At 37.1% G+C, this 22,608-nt stretch overlaps 1 long non-coding RNA gene across 1 annotated transcript in view; it reads left to right on the top strand.

The window, feature by feature from the left end:
- Positions 1-15,896: 15,896 nt before the first annotated feature.
- LOC143653476 (uncharacterized) overlaps positions 15,897-22,608 on the top strand; it is a 92,296-nt gene continuing 85,584 nt past the window's right edge. The window contains exon 1 of the long non-coding RNA XR_013161310.1: positions 15,897-16,007. This is a non-coding gene — a long non-coding RNA (uncharacterized LOC143653476). The remainder of the gene's footprint in view (positions 16,008-22,608) is intronic.

Here is a 22,608-nt window from a genome sequence, read left to right as displayed (position 1 = left end):
CAATTTCTACACAAACTCTCCAACATTTTAAAATTCCTGTTTATTTTATAGCAACTGTTCTTATAGGTGTGAGGTGGTATCTCATTGTACTCTTGATCTTCATTTCCCTCTTAGCTAATGAAAATATGCATCTCTGCATGTGTTTTTTACCCATTTGTTTTTGCTCTTCAGAAAAATATCTATTCATATCTTTAGCTCATCTTATAACTGGGCTGCTTTTTTTTGTTCAGTTGTGTGAATTCTTTATATATACAGTGTATCAAACCTTGATCCAGTGTGTGATTCCCATCTATTTCATCCAATTGAGTTGGCTGCCTCTTAAGCTTTTTGACAAAGCCTTTTGAATTGCAAAATACTTTACTTTTGAGGAGCTCCCATTTATCTACTTTTTCTCCAATTGCTCCTGTTTGGGGTGTAAAATCTAGAAAGTTAACTATTATCCCTACAATTTAAAGTTGTTTCCCTTTATTTTATTCTAGGAACTTTGTTGTACTGTTTCTTATGTATAGGTGTTTGATCCACTTTGGGTTAATTTTTGTATAGGGTGTAAAGTCCTCTCTCATTCTTTTGGCTCCTGTTATCCAATTATCCCATGCTCATTTATTGAAAAGATTATTTTAAACTAGTTCAGTGGATTTGGGGGCCTTATTGATGATCAGTAGACTATACATTTGGTGGACTATTTCTGCACTCAATCCAATTCTGTTGGTGAATATTACTATGATTGTGTCAGTACCATGCTCTTTTGACCAGTGTGACTTTATAATAAATTTTTAGATCAGGAGGTCTTAATCATTCCACTTTGTTCTTTTTTTAGGATGCTTTCAGCTATTTGAGGTCTCTTTCCCTTCTAGATGAATTTGATAACTAGCTTTCCCAAGTCTTCAAAGTAGGTTGTTGGAATTTTGATTGGTACTATATCAAATTTGTAGATCAATTTGGTTAGAATTGACATCTTAACTACATTTAACCTTCCTATCCAAGAGCAAGGAATGTATTTCTACCTACTTAGATCTTCTTTGATTTCTTTTAGCAATATAATGCAGTTTTCTCCACAGAAGTCCTTTATATCCTTAGTTGAGCACATTCCTAAATACATGATTCTTTCAATTGCTGTTTTGAATGGAATTTTTTCTTTATTTGACTCCTTAGGCCATCACTTGTGTATAGAAACTTGTGTATGGAAACTGAGTTTTTTTTTAGCTTCTCTAGGGCTGATTGCTGTTTTTTCTATTAATTAAAATTTTTTTAAATACCAAAAAAACCCAAACAAGCACTAACATTCTTAACTTTTGATCATTCTGTTCTACATATATAATCAGTAATTCACAGTATCATCACATAGTTGCATATTCATCAACGGGATCATTTCTTGGAATATTTGCATCTATTCAGAAAAGGAAATAAAAAGAAAGCAGAAAAAAAATCATACATACCATACCCCTTACTTTCATTGATCACTAGCATTTCAATCTAAGTTTATTTTAACATTTGTTCCCCCTATTATTTACTTTTATTCCATATGTTTTACTTGTCTGTTGATAAGGTAGATGAAAGGAGCATCAGACACAAGGTTTTCACAATCACACAGTCACATTGTGAAAGTTATATCATTGTAAAATCATCTTCAAGAAACATGGCTACTGGAACACAGCTCTACATTTTCAGGCAGTTTCCTTCAGCCTCTCCATTACATCTTGACTAACAAGGTGATATCTATTCAATGTGTAAGAATAACCTCCAGGATAACCTCTTGACTCTGTTTGGAATATCTGAGCCATTGACACTTTATTTTGTCTCATTTCACTCTTCCCTCTTTTGGTCAAGAAGGATTTCTCAATCCGTTGATGCTGAGTCTCAGCTCATTCTAGGGGTTTTCTCAATCCTTTGATGCTGAGTCTCAGGTCATTCTAGGATTTCTGCCCCACATTGCCAGGAAGGTCCACACCCCTGGGAGTCATGCCACATGTAGACAGGAGGGTGGTGGTGAGTTTGTTTGTTGTGTTGGCTGGAGAGGGAGGCCACATCTGAGCAACAAAAGACATTCTCTTGGGGGTGACTCTTAAGCCTAATTTAAAGTAGGCTTGCCCTATCTTTTGTGGGGTTAAGTTTTGTATAAGCAAACTCCAAAATTGGGGGCTCAGTTTATAGCTTTGATTGTCTGCACTTTTGTGAGAATATCAAGAATTCAATTTGGAGAAGATGAATATCCCCCCTTCCTCACCATTCCCCAAGGGGGACTTTGCAAATACTTTTATATTCACTGTTCAAATCACTTTGGGATTTATTGGGGCATCACTCTGGACAAATCAACAAAATCTCATGTCCTACTCAATGTTTCATGTACTTATGGTGTTCGGTTGAGCTGTCTGCATAAGTTATATTAGGAAATGCACTAGTCAAAATATAAATTTTGTACCAAATAAGCATTTTTTGTTTCTCTCACACATAAGTTAAAATTTAAAAATATAAACTACTATTTTCAGCACCTTGCAGTAATGACATTCCTTTGTTCTTCCTCATGAAAAGCATTTTAAAAATCTGTACATTTTGTCACTATCGTTATACACTCTTGGCATAAAAACTGACTTCTGCACATTAATTTTATGTCCTGCCTTGTTGCTGAATTTGTTTACTAGCTCAAGTAACCTTGTTGCAGAATTCTGAGGATTTTCCAAGTTTAGTGTCATGTCATCTGCAAATAATGAAATTTTTACTTCTCCCTTTTCAATTTTGATACATTTTATTTCTCTGTCCTGCCTGATTGTTCTAGCTAGAACTTCTAGTACAATGTTGAATAATAGCAGTGACAGAGGGTATCCTTGTCTCATTCCTGATATTAGGGGGAAAGCTTTTTGTCTCTCACCATTGAGAACAAAGCTAGCTATGGGTTTGATATATGCTCTTTATCATATATTGAGGAACTTGCCTTTAATTCCTACTTCTTGAAGTGTTTTATCCTAAAAGGATGTTGAATGATTTTCTGTGCTTTTTCATCAGCAATCAAGATGATCAAGTGATTTTTTCCCTTTTGATTTGTTAATGTACTATATTACATTAATTATCTTACATTGAACCATCCTTTTATTCCTGATATAGACCTCACATGTTTGTGGTACATAATTCCTATAATGTTTTGATGTACTCAATTTACTAGTATTTTGTGGAGAATTTTTGCATCTATGTTCGTTAAGGAGATTGGTCTGCAACTTCCCTTTCTTACAGCACCTTTACCCAGTTTTGGTATTAAAGTGATGGTAGCATCACAAAATGAGTTAGATAGTGTTCTTTCTTCCTCAAATTAGCAGAAGAGTTTTAGCAGGAATGATGTTATTTCAGAATGTTTGTTAAAATACTCTTGTGAATCCACCTGGCCGTGGGATTCTATTTCAGGAAGATTTTAGATGACTCATTGAATCTCTTTATGTGTGACTGCTTTGTTGAGATCTTCCATTTCTTCTTTAGTCAGTGTAGCTTGTTTCTCTGTTTCCAAGAAATTATTCATTTCATCTAAATTGTCTAGTTTGTTGGTGTGTAAATGCTCATAGTATCCTCTTATGATTTTTTCAATTCCTTCATTGTCTGTGGTAATGAAACCCTTTTCATTTCTGACTTTTTAAATCTGCATCCTCTCTCTTTTTTTATTGTGAACCTTACTAGTGCACATTAATTTTGTGGATTTTTCTCAAAGAACCAAATTTTGGTTTCACTGATTCTTATTATCATTCATTTGTTCTACTACTCATTCAAATCTGCTTTTATCCTTATTTTTTCTCTTACTCTGTTTGCTTTGGGGTTAGTTTTCTCATATTTCTCAAGTTCCTCCAGGTGAGCACTTAAGTTCTCATATTTTGCTCCTTTTTTAAAAAAATAAACATTTAAGACAATAAATTTCCATCTCAGGACAATCTTTACCTCGTTCCATAAATTCAGACTTGTTTTATTTTCATTTTCATTCATCTCCAAATATCTACCTATTTTTCCAGCAATTTCTTCTTTGACCCACTGTTTTTTTAAGAGTGTGTTATTTAATCTCCATATATTTTTGAAATTTCTCATTCTTTGGTGGTAACTGATTTCTAACTTCATTCCATTGTGATCAGAGAAAGTGCTTTGAATAACTTCAATGTTTTTAATTTGAAAAGATGTGTTTTGTGCCCCAGCATATGATCAATCCTGGAGAATGTTCCATGAGCATGAGAAAGAATGCATATCCTGGTGTTTGGGGGTGTAATAATCAATACATGCCTGTTAGGTCTAATTCATTTAATAAATAGTTTAAGTTCTCTGTTTCCTTTTTGATCATATGTCTGGTTGGTCTATCTATAGAGGAGAGTGGTGTACTGAAGTTTTCTGTTATTATTGTTGAAATGTAGATCACCCCCTCCAGTTTTTCTCTTGTACTTTGGATCTCCTTTATTAGAAACATAGAAAGGTCAGTAGGAAGAAATGATAAGCTAGAGACTAGTGAATGTCTAAGTGCTTGTTGGGGGCCTGGACTCCACTAATTTCCATGAACTCCTTTTACCCCAGAACACCCCCCAAAATAACAAACCATGCAAACATGGAGGGCTTGCCATGAAGCATGAATTTAGGACAAGTTCCGTAGCCTCCCACTTCCAACAACTTTACCACCCCTAAGCTTCTGCAGAAAACTGGAACCATCTCTGTGATAGACACATTCAAGTCAATTTTTGATGTTCAAAATTAAAATGTGTTCACACATCAGTCACAATAGCCAAAAGGTAGAAACAACCCTAGTATCGATTGTCAGATGACAAGATATGGTATGTACACACAATAGAACATCATCTAGTTATAAAAAATGAATTAAGTTCTGATACATCCTACAACATAGAGGAACCTGGAAACACTATGATAATGAAATAAAAAGATACAAATAGAAAAATACTGTATGATTCTACTTACATGAAATATTTAGAATAAGCAAATTCATAAAGTCAGAAAGTAGCTTAGGGGTTACCAGGGGACTCTAATGAGATAGTGAGATATGGAATGTAGAATTACCGCTTAGTGGGTACAGAATTCTTGTTTTGGTTGATGAAGCAGTTTTGGAGATGAATGGTAGTGATGGTAACACAACATTGTAATGTAATTAATGTCACAGCATCAATTAAACATGGTTAAAATGGAAGATTTTGTATTACACATACTTTAACAAAAATAGATTTAAAATGGTGTTCAAAAAATTAAAATAATACAAAATTTTGCTTGGGTGTACTAGAGCAGTTGGAATTGTCCACAAGTCCTGGAAATGTCCACCCTCTGGATCCTTACCACCCACTTCTGCATTGATACAACACCCCTCTGTGCTCTATTCCCTTCCCCCAAGCCACCCCATGCTGGCATCAGGCCCCTCTGGAACCCCTTGCCAGCACTCACCCAGATGTCCCTTCAGGCTCTAAGCCTGGCCCTGGCTCTTGGGAAAAGGCTTTTACCTTCTCAACCTATATTGAGGTGCCTCCTCAAGAAGGCCTGAAGTGGGCTGCCCTAGATGTTAAAGCTTCACAGGAGGCAAGGGCCCATAAGCCTTCCCTCATCCCCATGCTGTACCCTGCCTGTGGAGCCTGCCTAGAACTCCCAATGCATGAACACGAACCTGTTTCCTGAGGGGCAAGAGTGGATCCCTGAGCCCAGAAGCATTGGGGCTACCCCTAGGAAGGGAGGGAAGCATGGGACAGAAGCAGCACCAAGGGCAAGCAGATTAGAAGCCCAAACAGCACTGGGCAGAGGGGCGACTAAGAGGGGCCAGGGGTGCAATATTCAATGCTCACTATCATTTGCATATTCTTGAGTTCTGTGAGGCTGCCTAGGAGAGGTAATGAACTATTCATGAGGAAGTAGCTTGCCCTGTCCAGAAAGACACTGTTGATTATTCATGAGCCAGAGGGGTAGTTTTGGGAATAAAAAGGCAAAAAAAGTAGTTAAGACTTCTCCCAAGGGGCATCTAGAGCTGAGATGATGTCTTTGTAGAAAGGTGGAGCTGGGATGATTAGTTACATTTTTAATGCTTTTTAATTCTTTTTTTTAACTGTTAAATGTTTATCAGACGGAGTTGGAATGGAGGAGAGGTTTCGGACATGCTTCCTTTATTTTGAATATAAAAGTCAATAAAAATGAATGAAGGTGGCCGAAGGATGCACTGACTGAGAGGTAGATTGGCTAAGGATGATGTATACTTATGACTGAATATTGTGCTGCTAAAAAAAAAGGGTCAAAGCTGTGAGGCATGCAATATTGGGAATGAACCTGTGGGTTATTTAGTGAGGCAAAAAAGCCAGAAACAAAAGAGCAATCATTGTATGCTTTTATTTAGAAAATATTCATAAGAAAACAGGGGCCTATATTGTAAGCTCCTATAGCAGACACATTAAGTCCAGAGTGATAATTATTATTTCTGGATTTTGAGAGGCCATTTTATATCTACAACTTGGTATTTAGAGATAAAAATGAAGCCAATTAGGTCAAGATTAAGGTTATTCAGAAATCGGGGTGTGCTGATTTGAAAGGCTGCATGTCCCCTAGAAAAAGCCATGTTTTAATCTAAATCCCATTTTGTAAAGACAGAATAATTCCTATTCAATAATGTGTGTTAGAATCTGTAATTAGATCATCTCCCTGGAGATGTAACCCAATCAAGAGTGGTTGTTAAGATGGATTGGGGAAAATGCATCTCCATCCATTTGGGTGGGTCTTGATTAGTTTCTGAAGTCCTATAAAAAAGGAAACATTTTGCAGAATGAGAGATTCAGAGAGAGCAGAGCAGAACAACCCAGCCACAGGAAGCAGAGTCCACCAGCCGGTGACCTTTGGAGATGAAGAAGGAAAATGCTTCCCAGGGAGCTTCACAAAACAGGAAACCAGGAGAAGAAGCTAGCAGATGACACTGTGTTTGCCAAGTACCATTCCAGATGAGAGAGAAACTCTGACTGTGTGCACCCTGTGCCCTTCCACTTGAGAGAGAAACTGTGAACTTCATCAGCCTTCTTGAACCAAGGTATCTTTCCCTGGATGGATACCTTTGATTGGATATTTCTATAGACTTGTTTTAATTGGGATATTTTCTCAGCCTTAGAGTATAAACTGGCAAGTTATTAAATTCCCCTTTTTAAAAGCCATTCTGTTTCTGGTATATTGCATTCTGGCAGCTAGCACACTAGAACACAGGGGCAAGGAAGACATTGTCTATATTTTAGAACATCACCTACTCTTTGAGACCAAAGGAAAAAAGTTTTATTATGTCCAGAACCTAAATTTTCTGTAGCAAATAATCTAACTCAATCTGCCTGGATAGATCATTTAAATGATCCAAATACAAGGAGCCCAGAATAAGAATGAGGACCTTTAATCCTGTATAGCTTAATGTAATGCCTGGATACATCCCAGAATACATTAAGCAGATAATCAGAAAGTACTGGCCAAGTCCCTTGATGGGTAGGAGAAAAAATATGGAACTATTAAACTTCACCGCTGGAGAAACCCTTGCTACTGTGTTAAACATTAGAGACACCGAAATCAATAAGCCAAACCCTTGATCTTGAGGTTTTCTCTAGCGAAGTTTATGCATGCAGTGCAAAATCTTAGTCTAACCATATGTAGACCTAAGAGTTATTTTAAGAGGACCTGTTTTGGGGCTCAGATGTGTGGCTTCTCTCTCTCTAAGCCCAATTCTACAAATCGAATTATTGCCCTCACTCCCTCTGTGGGACATGATATCCAGGGTTTAAAGTCTCCCTGGCAGTGTGGGAAATGACTCCCAGGGATGAGTCTGGCCTTGGCCCCTTGGGGTCAACAATGCCATTCTGACCAAATGTGGAAAAAGAAGTGTAATAAATAAAGTACCAGTGGCTGAGAGAATTCAACTACAGTCAAGAGGCTACTCTGGTGGTTGGTGTTACACAAGCTTCAGTTAGACATTTCTACCTAGCATAATTTGCAAATCCCAGAATACATTAAGCAGATAATTAGAAAGTACTGGCCAAGTCCCTTGATGGGTAGGAGAAAAAATATGGAACTATTAAACTTCACCGCTGGGGAAACCCTTGCTACTGTGTTAAACATTAGAGACACCGAAATCAATAGGCCAAACCCTTTGCCAAACCCCAACCAAAACCATTGCAGCCAATCCTAAATAACACTTAGGGCATTATATAAGATTCTACAAAGGTTCCATGCACTAGAGTAACATTCCAGAAACCTACAAATTCCAGATGTGTCCCTGGACCAGATAAGTCCCAAAATGCAGAGGGCCAATCTATCAAGAATATCAATGAGCTACATGCCCCTATCCCATATTGTCAAAAGCCCCATATAACATAAAAAAGTTAGAATGGGCATAGCCCAAAATACCCCTAAAGACTGGAAGAAAGATGAAAGATGATGGTAGAGTTATACAGAGAAGGTAGAATCTGACAAATAAGTTTGATTGCTGAATCATTATATTGATGTTTCTTTTATTATCTAGTATCTTAGAGCAGCTAGAAGCAAAAACCGAAAAGTGTGGAATGGTAACCCATGCCAAACTCTGATTTTACAGGTTTTAACTGATCAAATTTCCTTTTCACTAATAGGGGTGAGGGTAACAAGGTACATTTTGGGTTTTTTAGTACTGATGAAAAACTGCAAATTTGGCTATTTATATTCTTAGCCATAACTTGGAGAAGAAATAAAAGGTTAAGCTGTCTATATATCAATGAATTGGGGAAAAAAGATGTTTCAGTACACTTAGTTATCAGTCTCAGGATTTCTCTTTTAAATAGCTAAGAAGGACAGAAGGGAAATCTGCTACCTACTATATACACAGAAGGAACCTCATAGAGAGCTGATAATCCTTTGAATATGGGGAAATGGGAGAGGAGTAGTTAAAGATGTTGACTACTGTGGTTAGCTGAGCACTCAAAATCAAGGAAAAGGAATTAGCTGAGCTTGGACCAGCATGTTTTTAACCACATTGTTACCTGCCTTTCTCACCCAGTAAATCATATTTGAAACATTAATCTTTGTTAATTAAATCTATTTTGTAAACTTTTAAAATAAGTTTATTTTTCCAAATTCATAGAAGGTGGCTTAATTTTTTCTTTGAGTCAAACTGCACTGTAATCAGAACTTCCCTTAGTTTACTAGAGATAATTGGCTTTAAAATGTTGGGTTTTTTAAAATGTACAGTCTTGATTAATTTGACTGTTAAATTGGCATACTTGTAATCCTTTTACATACGTAAAATTGCATTCTCTTTGTATTTCATGTGTAATTTACCAATTGGGTGCATTTTATATTAAGGATTGATTATGCATGATTGGATAAATGAAAACTGTATCTTCTTTGATTTATCCTTTAAAAATAAAGTTCTTTGAATATTAAAAAAAATTCTAATCCTAGGTTTGTTTGAAAAAGATGGAATAAAAGAATCAATATGGAGCACAGCAATTTTGAGTACAGTGCTTTACTTGGCTCCAGCACTAATCTCACATACCCTCTGAGTCAGGGTCTGCTGTCCTCATCTTGGTACATAGATGGTGAGAGAGAGGCAGGGGGAGTTTAAGGTACAACTTCAGATAATGAGGTCCAGTGACTAGTGGGGATTAAAATTCAAGAATGCTAAGCTCCAAGTCGACTTGATTGCACATCACACATTTATATGTAGGTAATCCAGATCCTTTTACTTGCTCATGACTTTAAATCATGGAGTGAAAGGAGCTGGGTGAGACCTAGGTGGGTCATGTGTGCTTAGAAACACTTGCAGAAAGAAAACTATAAATGTTTATGTTATTTCTTCAATTCATTTACATTTTGTCTGCCATACTCAGATTCCTTGAACTGACAGAACTTTATGAAAATAGAGTATTTAGTCTCAGAATAACATATTATTTTCAATTCTCATTAATTTTTCATTCCCTGGGACTGTGTTCACTTACCGTAATAGGATTTTATAAAATACATGTGTGATCTATCATGATTGACTCCACAAGAATTCATTACATTCATGAAATGAGAGCTGAACTTGTGGTATAGTGCCTCATTTACAGCATTCTTAGATTGCTTTCTTCTTCACTCAGCTGATCTCAGTCATGATGGGCAATAAATAAGTATTAATGGGCATTACTCAAGGTAGAAATCTCCCAGTAAAATTTATATGATAAACACAAGGATTTCTGTGATCTTCTGGTCACCTATTTTTCTGTGAATAAACCATATTAAATTTGACTAAATCAAAACAAATATCTGCTGCCAAAAAGAAAGTCAAAATCAAAGATACTAAAATCAATGAACCAGAGAAACCACACCATATTTAAGGCCACTAAACCACAAGCAGGAATAAATACTTGTCAGACTTATGGAAAATAAAGAGAAGAAAGGTCTGTTGAGGTTCCTTTACTGTCAACATTGGAACCATGCAAGGATGTGTGGGGACTGTGAATTGGAAGGCAAGAGCTTAGATGGTAGAAGAGGAGCCACAATCATACTCAGAGTTTAGCCAGGACCCTGTTGGACTTCTGAGATGCCTGCCTTTCTCTAAGCCCTGCTCTAGGAAACTGGGTGGGCACCAGCCTTGCTTTCAGCTGGCTGAAATGGGTCACTGTCCCTGGACCTCAATAAATGCACCAATAAGCTGCAGACACCTCATGCTTGGAAAGGGGCAGAGGGTGGATTCATGGAGGAGGGAAAGAGCCTGGGTAGGTGTGGCCTCTGCAGAGGGAGTAAAGGCAAGGGAGCTTGTTTTAAATCTTTATTAAGCAAATCGATCATTTTATTCATAAGAAAATCCATGCAAATATCCAATATGTAAAAGATTGATGTGAAGTTATTCTGGGGGTAAAAGAGGTTATCAGGAGAGTGGTGTCTGAGAGGAGTAGATGGGCCCCAGGAGGAGCCTTGGATATCCTAGGATTTCACAGAACACAGTTTCAAAACCACAGATTTAATCTATTACGGAAGGAAGAAAGTCAATAAAAATGAATACAGTAAGATACAATGTATATTTTACACTTTCCATGTTGGTTGTTGTGTTGCCTTTTCTTTTAAGTCTTCAAGAGCCTCCTGATATAGGATGTGCTGTTTAGAAACAAAATAAATGTTTTTTGTTTAGAAACAAAAATAAAATAAAATAGGAAAATCATCATGGCTGGGAATAATCCTTAAAATTACAAACCAGAATTCTTCTCATTTTATTTTCTCTACTACCCACCTTCCAAGGTGGGAAAATGTCTTCTCTGAATAGGACCAACTTGGATTAAATTTGAAAATGCTAAAATCCTTTTGAAATCCTATTGTTCACAAGGCCTAATAAAACTTTTAAAAGAACTGGCCATAAATCTGGAAAAAAGGAAAAAGAGAGCAATACTGTACTATGATTTATAGTTGAAAAGATTCTGAATATGATACATTTATCTATTAAAAATATCAATTATAACAAAGTCAGAGGAAAATGGTCATACAGACTTAACATGTGTGCTCATACTGGTGTTTATGGTGGCAGTGTTTACAGTTCAGAATGGATGGAGGTGACCTTAGGGTACAATGACTGAGGAATGGAAGGGGGAACTATATGTGTCAGGGGTTGTAACTGTTTTTTCTTAATTCTGACATACTGAGTTACGTGCATGCAACCTGACTGTTCTTTGAAACTTTGGATATTTAATGTGACACCTGAGACTCAGAGTTAGAACACTGAAACTATGAATGTCAGCATTACCCCATACAGAAATTGTTTAAAAAGTTGAAAATGGGCTGAGACTTCAACTAGAGATATGAGGAAGCTGAGAAGAGATGTTTATTTGGTGCAGAAGTCTTATTTGGGGTAGTGCATTACCTAATTTAACTTATATGGTCAATTTAGTTGAATACCATAAGGACATGGAATCTTGAATAGGGCATGAGATTTTGTTGGTTTGTCCAGGTTAGTGTGATGCTCTGATATATCCCAGAGTAATTTGGGCAGTGGATTAAGAAGTATTTGCAAAGTTCCACTGAGGGACAGGGAAGAATGGAGGAAACATTCAACTTTCCCATTTGGAGAATTTATGATATGCTTGCAAGCAGTGGTGACAACCAAAACAAAAGGCTAAGCCCACAATTTTGGGGTTTGCCCTATGAAATTTATTCATGCAAAGTATAGGCTAAGCCCACTTAACATTATGCCTGAGTCATGCCAACAGAACCTCTTTTGTTGCTCAGATGTGGCCTCTCTCTAAGCTAACCCAGCAGGTGAACACACTGCCTTCCCCCTTGCATGGGACATGATTCCCAGGGGTGCAACTCTCCCTGGCAATGTGAAACAGAACTCATGGGATTCTCCAGGATCTGACATCATGGAATTGAGAAAGCCTTCTTGACCAAAAGGGGGAAGAGAGAAATGGAATAAAATACAGTTTCAGTGGCTGAGAGATTTCAGAGTCAAAAGGTTATTCTGGAGGTTACTTGTATGCATTATATAGGTATGCCTTTTTAGTTTGTGGTATATTGGAGAGGCTGCATGGTAGCACCTGAAATTGTTGAGCTATGTTCCAGTAGCCTTGATTCTTGCAGATGATTGTATAAAGGTATAAGTTTTACAATGTGGCTGTGTGGTTTTGAAAACCTTGTATCTAATGCTCCTTTCATCCAGGGTGTAGACAGATGAGTAAAAAATTATAGACAAAAGTAAATAAATAATGGGGGTGTAAGGGGTAAACTAAATTGGGTAGATGGAAATACTAGTGATCAATGACAGGGAGGCATTACATGGGATGTACGAGACTTTTCTTTTTCTTTTTTTATTTCTTTTTCTGGAGTGATGCAAATGTTCTAAAAAATGATCATGTTAATGAACACAGAACTATGTGATGGTATTGGGAGCCACTGATTGTACACCATGTATGGACTATACATGTGTGAAAATTTGTCTATAGAAATATTTTTTGAAACTGTGTGCTCAAATTTCTGAAGTTCCTTGCTCTAAAATATTAAAATCTTTATGATACAGAAAAATCAATAAAATAAGAGAAATGTGTCAAGAAAATTGATTTGGAGGGTAGAGAATTACATATAGTCATAGGTATTTCATTTTTAGAAAATATATAATAAAATAAGTGGGCAGACTTCATCCTAGAATCTGGATTAAATAGTAGAAATTTAATAACACAAATAGTTAATTATTAATTTGTTTGAATTTTTATCAAGTCATTGACATATAAGCAAATAAAAATGCACTCATATCATCTGCAATACCAAGGATTCAAGATATCATATATTTGAGTATGACTTTTCCAAATAAATTAGAACATCCCTGGATAACCTACAAGAGAAAAATTTTTTAAAAATAACTTGATACTTCTTATAGCCATTCCAAAGTTGTAACATAAGAAGAACAAAGCAAGTGCTTTAATGAAGTATGAAAAAAAACTCTATAACCAGAGAAAATGTAAAAATGCACCTTAAATTAATACAGAGTAGTAGTTAAAAGTTAAGAGGCAGTAACTAAAAGTAAAAAATATACATACCTGGCATTATTGTCAAATTAATAGATTTCATAAGAGATTTATATAGTAATTGCTGATAATTTCCCTTTTCACTAAAAATTTCTTACCCATGAAAGCATGGCTCTGAAACATGGGTAATAATTAATAAAACTGAATTATTTTGTTCTTATTTCTTTTTGTTTGTTTGTTTTTTGCTTTTTTCTTGTTATTTTTATTTAAAAAACAAGAATAAAACTGAATTATTTAACTATCTACACAATATTAACTTTCCCTTGCTTCATAAAAAGGGCAATTTGATACATTAAAATTGTACGATAATATGTTAGAAAACTTTTATCCCTCTGCATACATAGATCACTTCTTTAAAAGCAAAACATAAAATAATTTGTATATTTTAAAGAAGGAAAACGTATGCATGTGGTATCACCATGTGCTAATTTCCATGTTCAATGATTTTGAGATATAGCCCTACTATACCCAAAGTAGATTTGGTCAGTTAGTGATTTTTGAAAAGTTGAAAACAGAATCACTACATAAAAACTTCTACATCTAATTTTACATATTTGATTCACCTAAAGACTAAGAGCTATGATAACATCAGAGTTTTAGAGAGCCATTATTTAGGCATAAGATTTAGCTTGGGCAAATAAACATTAACTCTTAAAATAAACTTGCAAGAGATATTTTAATAGGGCAACAAAATGCTACTTTGTCAAATCTTAAGTCCCTGCAGGTACAAACTCTCCCAAAGTGTATGAACTATTTAGATCCAACACTACTTTAAATTTGTGAAAAATATAAGCAATCAAAAGTTAAATACTTGAACCCAAATGACATAATTTCATGTTTCTGAACATCTGACAACCCTAAGATGTGATACAATTCAAGGTTCAAAACAGTATGTACAAATAAATATGTGCAAACGTGTTTTTACACTTAAATATGCAGTAACATGCTATATTCTGTACCTATTGACATCATTTACTTTTACACAGCAAAATAAATGAAATATACATAAACATTCTAATTCATACTTAAGACAAACCTAGGTGGCAAAAAATCTAGCATTAGCGGTATATCTGACACACTACACATGCTCAGTTGAACTGAAGAAATATTTCCTAAAAAATAAATTTATGGTAAATTTTCTTTGCATGGCACTTTCAATCCAATGGATTCCCTGTACACAGCTACTAAAAGCCACATATTTTCTCCTATGTAACAGCAATGCTTCCCCAAGCAGGCATTTAAATACAGACAGGGTAGACTGTGACATTTCCCAGTTCATAACAGAGTTCACTGATTTCAAGGACTGTATTTATTTATCCCAAATCACAAAAATCAGCTAATGTATCTTTTTGGTTGAAAACAGCGTATCAGTACATGCTGTTAACTTCCGTGACTAAATGTACTTGGGTTGTCCAATCAAAAGAGGAGGTGGCCAGATTGAAAAGGGGAGAGATGCTCTATAAAACTGACAATCCTCCTCGTTCTTGATTAAATGGAAGGTTGCGTCTCACCCACTTTTCTCGCCATTCTTCCACAGTCAGTACTTGGTTCTCCTGTGCCTCGTTATTGAATGGATACTCGTTAATTTCGAGTAAAGTTCTAGTATCATGCATAGTTTTGCAGACACCTTTCCTTCCCAAGCAGACACCTGCAAGCCTCTTCAGCCGCCCGCTGCCTGAATGTGCTCTTCACCAACACACCAAATCCCTGCACTTGGATAGGGTGGTAGATGTGATTGGAGGAAGAATGGCAGAACATGGTCAATTACGCCTCCCAGAAAATTTGTTTTAGAAAGGGCATCCAGTAAACAAATGGGAAATATCTCTTGCTTGAAAGCCCCCAGTGCAATGCCTCTGATTGAGGAGCATTTGAAGAATCTGGGATGCTTTCTGATTAATTAAACACAGAATGCTGTTTTTGTCCTGGCCACCAGGGGGAAGAGCAGAATGTAAAAACTTCCCATGTTCTCCATTGATTCTCAATGGAACGTTATTTCCCTGATATTAGCATTATAGGAAAACGCTTTTGAATTTTCTTTCTTGTAAGAGATCATTTTCAAATAAAATTCCTTGAGCATCCATAAAAAAAAAAACTTGCAATCCTAGCTACATTTCTAATGTAGTCAGAAGTGGGTCTCTACATAGAGAATTAAAAGAAAAACATCTGATACAAAACGCTTGTCACAGATTCTCTCTCTCTCTCTCTCTCTCTCTCTCAAAAACAAAGGCTTTCAAAATGATGATTACTTTCTAAACGTTTTTTTTTTAATTAAGAGATCAGGTCACATTTTAAAAACAATACTCAACATCCATTTTGATTCTCCAGGCCTCATTGGTGAGCGTGCAGGACACCATGACAACGGAATACATTCGTTCTTACTTCGCGTTGCAGGAAGAAAGGCCTAATATCGCGAGAGTTCCATTGTACGCCCAGATAATTTGAGAATGCGGAAAGAGTAGGTCCGGCAGTTCGCGAGGCAGCGGCGATGGACTGAAGATGGTGACGGTGGTCATAGCTCTGGTAAGTGAGTCCGCCTTTTGGGGCGGCCTCCCCTCAGCTAGCGGAGCGGGTCGCTGGCCCCCCTTTTGGGTGTAAAGGCCCCCAGGAGCACGGTGGCCGCCACCTGGGCGGGCTTCGCGGAGGCTTGAAGGGAGGTGGTGGAGGGGGTGGGGCGGGAGTTCGCTGGCAGTACCTCCTCGTGATGTCACGTGAAAGTTATAAATTGTTATTTTAAGTCAATGAAAACCAACTTGTAAAGATGTTGCTGTTCTAATAATAATGTATTAAGAGTTCAGAACAATGGTGTCTATTAAGAAAATTAGGAGCATTCTCTCGCGTGTTCTATGTGATTTTATGTGGTTTACAAATATTCCCCCCCCCCCCAGTGAATAAACTGTTTTTGCTTTCTTGACAAACTCCTTTGCACAGAAGTATTCAATTTTGAGCAGAACCCATTTATCTTTCTCTTTGTTCATTGCTTGTGCTTTGGGTGTAAGATCCAAGAAACCATCTCCTATCACAATGTCTTTAAGATTTTTCCCTACATTTTCTTCTGAGAATTTTACATTCTCAGCTGTAATGTTAAACATCTTTGAGCCATTTGGAGTTAATTTTTGTGTAAGGTATGTGATAAGGATCGTCTTTCATCCTTTTGGGTATGAATATCCAATTCTCCTAGCACCATTTGTTAAACAGGTTGTTCTTTCCCACTTGAGTGAACTTCACTGCCTAGTCGAAAATCATTTGGTCATTGTTTCAGTCTGCTCAAGTTTCCAGAATGCAATACCACATAAATGGATTGGCTTTTACAATGGGATTTATAGCTCACAATTTTCATTTATAAATTCCTGAAAATGTCATAATTAAGGCATCAACAGGATTATACTATGACTATGAAGACAGATTGCTGGCGTCCAGGATACTTCTGTCATGTTGGAAGGCATGTACATTAATCGTGCCTGCTAGCTCTTCAATTCCAGATTTCATTGTTTTAGCTTCTGGTTCCAGTGGGCCCCTCTGTGAGTCCTCCCTTAGTTTCCCCAGAGCTGTTCTCTTTATGCATTTCCCTCAATATTATCTCTCAGCCTCTTTGGGCTTTCTGGTCCTTCTCTGTCTTGTACCCTCCCATAAATGATTCTAGGAAAGGGATTAAAACTAACCTTGAATGAAATGGGCCACATCTCAATTGAAATAATCTAACCAAATATCCCAGACACAATACTTCTGCATCCACTGGAATGGGTTAAAAGAACATGGCATTTTCTGTGTTATATAAGAACTTCAAACTACCACTGCCATAGATAGGAGGGTCTATTTCTGAACTCTAAATTCTATTCCATTGTTCAGTATAGTATCCTTATATCATTCTGCTTTTAAAATCCCTTATAAACATTGCATTATTACTTATCTAGCCGTACACTGAATAGAGGGGTTGACAATCACAAGGTTTTTAGAATCACACGATAACAGCTATAGACAGTCATTATCATAGATCAAGGATACTGGGTTGCAGTTTAGTAATTTCATGTATTTCCTTCTGGCTATTCTAATACACTAGGGACTAAAAATATATCTATATAATGATTTGGAAGTCATAATCATTTGTTAATTTCTCACTTATTAGCCCTCATTTTATCCTTTTCTCAATCTTCAAGGATATCTGGGCAATTATCATTCTAACTTCTTCTTGCTGACAGGGGTTGTAGATATTATGGGTGAATGTAGTTGATGTTCTTGAAGAGACTGATACCTCTGTGTTTCTGGTCTTATCTGGCATAGGAACATTCTGGAATCTTTAAATTTCTGAAAAATATATCCTTAAGAAGTAAATAAGTAAAGAGTATCTGGATATTCTTTAGGGTTTTCCAGAATACTGTTAGTTAGGGCTTGGCATACTGTGGCCATTTTAATATCTGGCAGAAGCTTGCATAAGAGTAACTATCAGAATAACCCTCTCAACTCTATTTGAAATCTCTTAGCCACTGATATTTTACTTTGTTTCATTTCTTTTTCCCCTTTTGGCCTAAGAAGGCAGTGTCAGTCACAGGATGCCAGGGCCGGGCTCATCCCTGGAAGTCTTTTCCCCTATTGCTAGGGGGATTTACACCCCAGGAGTCAAGTCCGACATGGAGGCTAGTGTAGTGTGCTTATTCACAGAGTTTGGCTTAGAGAGAGAGGCAATAGAGTTTCTCTGGGGGCGACTCTGAGGCATAATTATAAGTAGACTTAACATCATCATTACAGAAATAAGTTTCCTAAGGCGAAGCCTCAATTTCTAGGGCTGGCTTATTAAATTGGGAGTCCCTAATACTTGAGAGGATATCAGGAATTTCTCTCTACCTGTGTTGCAACTGCACTCTTCTTTGTGTTACTCCTAATGAGTTGCTTTGCCCTGCATCCAGTGCCTCATGCATTACTTCTTGGGCCTGTGCTCTTGGAGTGTTTCTTGTGTTTTATGAGTCACACAGAGTAAACAACAGTCTTGCATACCATTTCTTGCCCTTGAAAATGATATTAATTTAACTCTGATTTTGTTGAAAACTTTAATGAGGGAAAAAATTCAGTGTACTGGTTGGTATAAACAGAAGAATATTAAATTTCTCTGAAGTAAAGTAGATGGTTACCACAGTTAGATTATTGTCTTGAAGTGTCATTATATTTTTATTTCCTTGCACAGCACTAGACTAGAAACTTTTTTTCTAGGCCATGGAAGACGTTAAGATTTTGCTATATGCAAACATTTTTCCCTAAATCAGCCTCAAACCCTTATAAACATATGTAACTTACACATGAAAGAAAGAGGGAAAACTGCCTTTGTATTTCTCTTCACTGTGAACATGTTCATTGTCTTGAAATCTGTCTCAAATTCCTGCTATTTTATGTTTTGGGTATTATCTTGTCTGCATAAGAGTTGATCTTTCCATGGAGAGATCAGAAAGTCCAGAATGATCAGAACAAGTATTAATTTGTGTCTTCTCTGTGTCAACAGACCAGAAAAATATACAAAGAAATTAATTGCTTGAATCTTGAAGCTTCATTAAGTGATTCATGATTTGGGTTATGTCCAATCCACAAAATGTAGGGGAGGTCTGAGGAATAATAGGGAGGGTTATACAGGCAGAACAAGGAAGTTTAAAAAAAATAATCCTATTGGTTGATACAGGAGTTTTTTCCCTGGATGAGCCTTGAGGTACATAAGTTGTATTGTTTGTGTCATAGTATTTAAGATATAGACTATCAAGTTTAAGAGTAAATGTTATCCAAGCATTTGCACCCTATTCTGGAGAGATTTAATGTTTTTCTGGTTGCATGCATGACAGTTGAGTATTGTTAGGTGAAACATATGGCTGTTACTGTGTTCTCTTTAGAGATTAAATATGGTTTAATGTGATATGTAGGGCTGCCAAGATGACAAGGGGAATACTGTTATGGTTGGGTTCATGTGTCAGCTTGGCCAGGTAATGGAGCCCAGTTGTCTTGTCAAGCAAGCACTGGACTAGCCATTACTGCAAGGACATTTCATAGCCAGTTAATAGACCAGAAGGCTGGTCTTAATTCCCATTTTGGGTGCTGTGTGTTTGGAATGTTTAAATGAACTATCCAGTCTTCTTGCGTTAAAGTGAGTGCTACAGAAAATGTGGATTTTGGATAAAATACAGCTCTCTTCCTTTGGTCTCATACAGTATGAGGCTGAGGTCTGAAGTCAAGAAACCTTGGGCCAGGAGAGCAGACCCACCCAAGCATGTGAAAAGTGTGATTTGCCCCAAAGGCAGAAGATTCGCCTTCCACCATTGCAGTGGAAGAGTCATGCCACCTCAGGCCTTGGAGAGGGTGAAGCACATTTCTTGGAGTTTGGGGAGAGCCTGGCTGCCACCACATGGTGGGGTTGAGTGTGTGTCCCAGAGATGGCAGGGAGCCCAGGTGCTGCCCCAGTGCTTGGAGAGGGTGGAGCCAAGAAAAAGGTGATTTCCCCAGGGTCCCACAAGGTTGCATTTGGAGAGAGGTGGGCCACTGTGTAGGCTTTTGGAAAAGGTGAGATTGCTGCTTTCTAAAGCCTGAAGGTAAGTGAGTCTCAGACCTTGAAATCTAATGGAGTTTGTCCCACAGGTTTTTTAAACTATTTGGGTCTGGTGACTCCTGCGTTCCCTCCAGTTTCTCCCTATGGGAATGGGAATATGTATCCTATGATGGTCCCTCCTTTGTATGTTGGCAGAAAATAAGTTTTATAAGTTCTGAGTTTTACAGATCCAGGGCCAGAGTATAATTTTGCCTTAGGGCTGACTGTAGCTGACTTTGATGAGATTTTGTACTGTTCTGACTTTGTATTTTATTTGTATTATTACTGAAGTAGTTTTTGGTTTTCTGATATTGTTATGGAATGAATTTACTTTACATTTAGAAAGAACATACTTTGGGGGGCTGCCAATTATTTAATTTTAAGACAAAATACTTTCTTTCCTTTTGACAAAGCACATCTTGCATACCTTACATAAAGTTATCAGAATACCTTGAAACTTCTTCAAGTTAATGTCCTTCAAAGCATGATTACTCTTTATATACAAATTTACATTGTTCATTATCTTAAATATCAAGTGCTAGTTTATTTGATCAGTAATCCTGTATAAAAATTGGAAGAACATACCCAAGTAGAATAAAATTATATGGTTTTTTTTTTACTTATATTCATAATTCCAAAGAAACAACTATTTTTATTTAACTAATATTAGTCCTTTTTTCCATAGGTTTATTGAGTTGTGGAAACTTTTAATTTTCTTCAAATCACTTGAATTTGGTTCAAAAAATATACTTTTTTCATTGGGGGAAAAATTAGAAGTTTGCTTTCCTTAGTTTCTGTAACTTAATTAGGATTAATTTTTATATGTGTTATTTATTGTTATAATTTGCTAAAGCTGCCAGAATGCAACACACCAGAGATGAATCAGCCTTTAATGAGGGGATTTATTTGAGTAAAAATTTATAGTTCTTCAGAGGAAAGGTAGCTTGATTTCATCTGAGGTTCTCTCTTACATGGGAAGGCACATGGCAATGTCTACTGGCCTTGTCTCTTGGTTTCTGAGTTCCAGTGTCTTTCCCTGGGGTGATTCCTGACTGCATCCCCAATTATCTGGGCTGCTGAGATGAGGTATGCTGACCTGCTGAGCTCTCTTCTGATCTCTCTCTTTTAATCCTCTGGATAATTAAATTAAACCTCACTCACTGGGGAAGGCACCCCTCTTAGGCAACTGCAAATGTAATCAGTCATAGATGAAGTTCAGATACTGATGATTTACGTCTACAGCAACATGACACCAGGGTATCATCACTTGACCAAGTTGACACCCAAACCTAACACAGTTACTTATCTTTAAGTCAGTTTGAATAGAGCTCTTTTAAGGGGTTTTATTAGTTAATTTGATAATACCATCCAGAGGTAAGAAAACTCAGAACAGACCTACTACAGACACAGAAAGCTTATAATGTTCAGATAAAAATTTCTTCTTAGACATGAAAACATATAAATGCTATTTTAGTTTGCTGATCGTGCCAAAATGCAAAGTACTAGAAATGGAATGGCTTTTATAGAAGGGATATGCTGGTTTGAAAATATTATGTATCCCAGAAAAGCCATATTTTAACCCTGGTCCAATCTTGTGGAAACAGCCCTTTCTTTTAATCCTCATTTGGCACTAAAGGTTGTAAATTGATTAGATTGTCTCCACTGAGATGTGGTATGCCCAATTTTGGATGTGACCCTTGATTAGAAGGAGATGCGACTCTACCCATTTCAGGTGGGTCTTGGCTAGTTTAATGGAATCATTTAAAACAGGAAATATTTTAGAGAGAGAGCTGACAGAAATGACAGATGCTTTGGAGCCTGTAGAGAGAGCAGATGTAGTTGCTCAGAGAACAGTGACTTCAGAGAACAGACACATAGATGTTTGGAGATGCTTGGAGTCCAGCACATGTCACCATGAGATATTAAGCAAGCTAGAACCTGGAGAGAGACAAGGGAACTCAAGAAATGAAAGCCAGCCCCAAAGAAGCAAAATGAGGAACTTGCGCATAGATGGAGACTGAAAGCAACAGATCCCAGGAGCAGGGGACCAGCAGATGGTAGCCATGTGACTTCCCAGCTGACAGAGGTGTTCCAGTCCAGTTGGCCTTTCTGGAGTGAAGGTAACCTCTTGTTCATGCTTATTTTGGATACTTGCACTTCCTTAGATCTGTAACCTTGTAACTATTAAATTCCCTTCTTTAAAAGCCATTTCACTTCTCATAAATCACGTTCTGACAGCTACCAAACTAATCCGGGGGATTTATTAAGTTATAGGTTTGCAATCTTAGGGCCTTAAAAGTATCCTAACTAAGGCATCCAGATAAAGGTACCTTGATTTTGAAGAGAAGGTAAATGGTGTCTGGGATTTCTCTGTCAGTTGGGAGGCACATGGCTGGTGTCTGAGGACCTTGCTCCTGGTTCATCACTTTGTACTTCTGATTACAGTGTCTTCCTCTCAAGGAATCTGTGTCCTCAGGTAGGATCTCCAGGGCAAAACTCTCAGTTCTGGCTTGCTGAGCACTTCATAAGAAGGCACATGGTGATGTCTGCTGGGCTTTGGTCTAA

Source organism: Tamandua tetradactyla, chromosome 13 (assembly GCF_023851605.1).
Source record: "Tamandua tetradactyla isolate mTamTet1 chromosome 13, mTamTet1.pri, whole genome shotgun sequence".
Classification (NCBI taxonomy): domain Eukaryota; kingdom Metazoa; phylum Chordata; class Mammalia; order Pilosa; family Myrmecophagidae; genus Tamandua; species Tamandua tetradactyla.
Note: the sequence above shows the minus strand (reverse complement) of the source record. Positions and strands in the feature narration are given on the sequence as shown.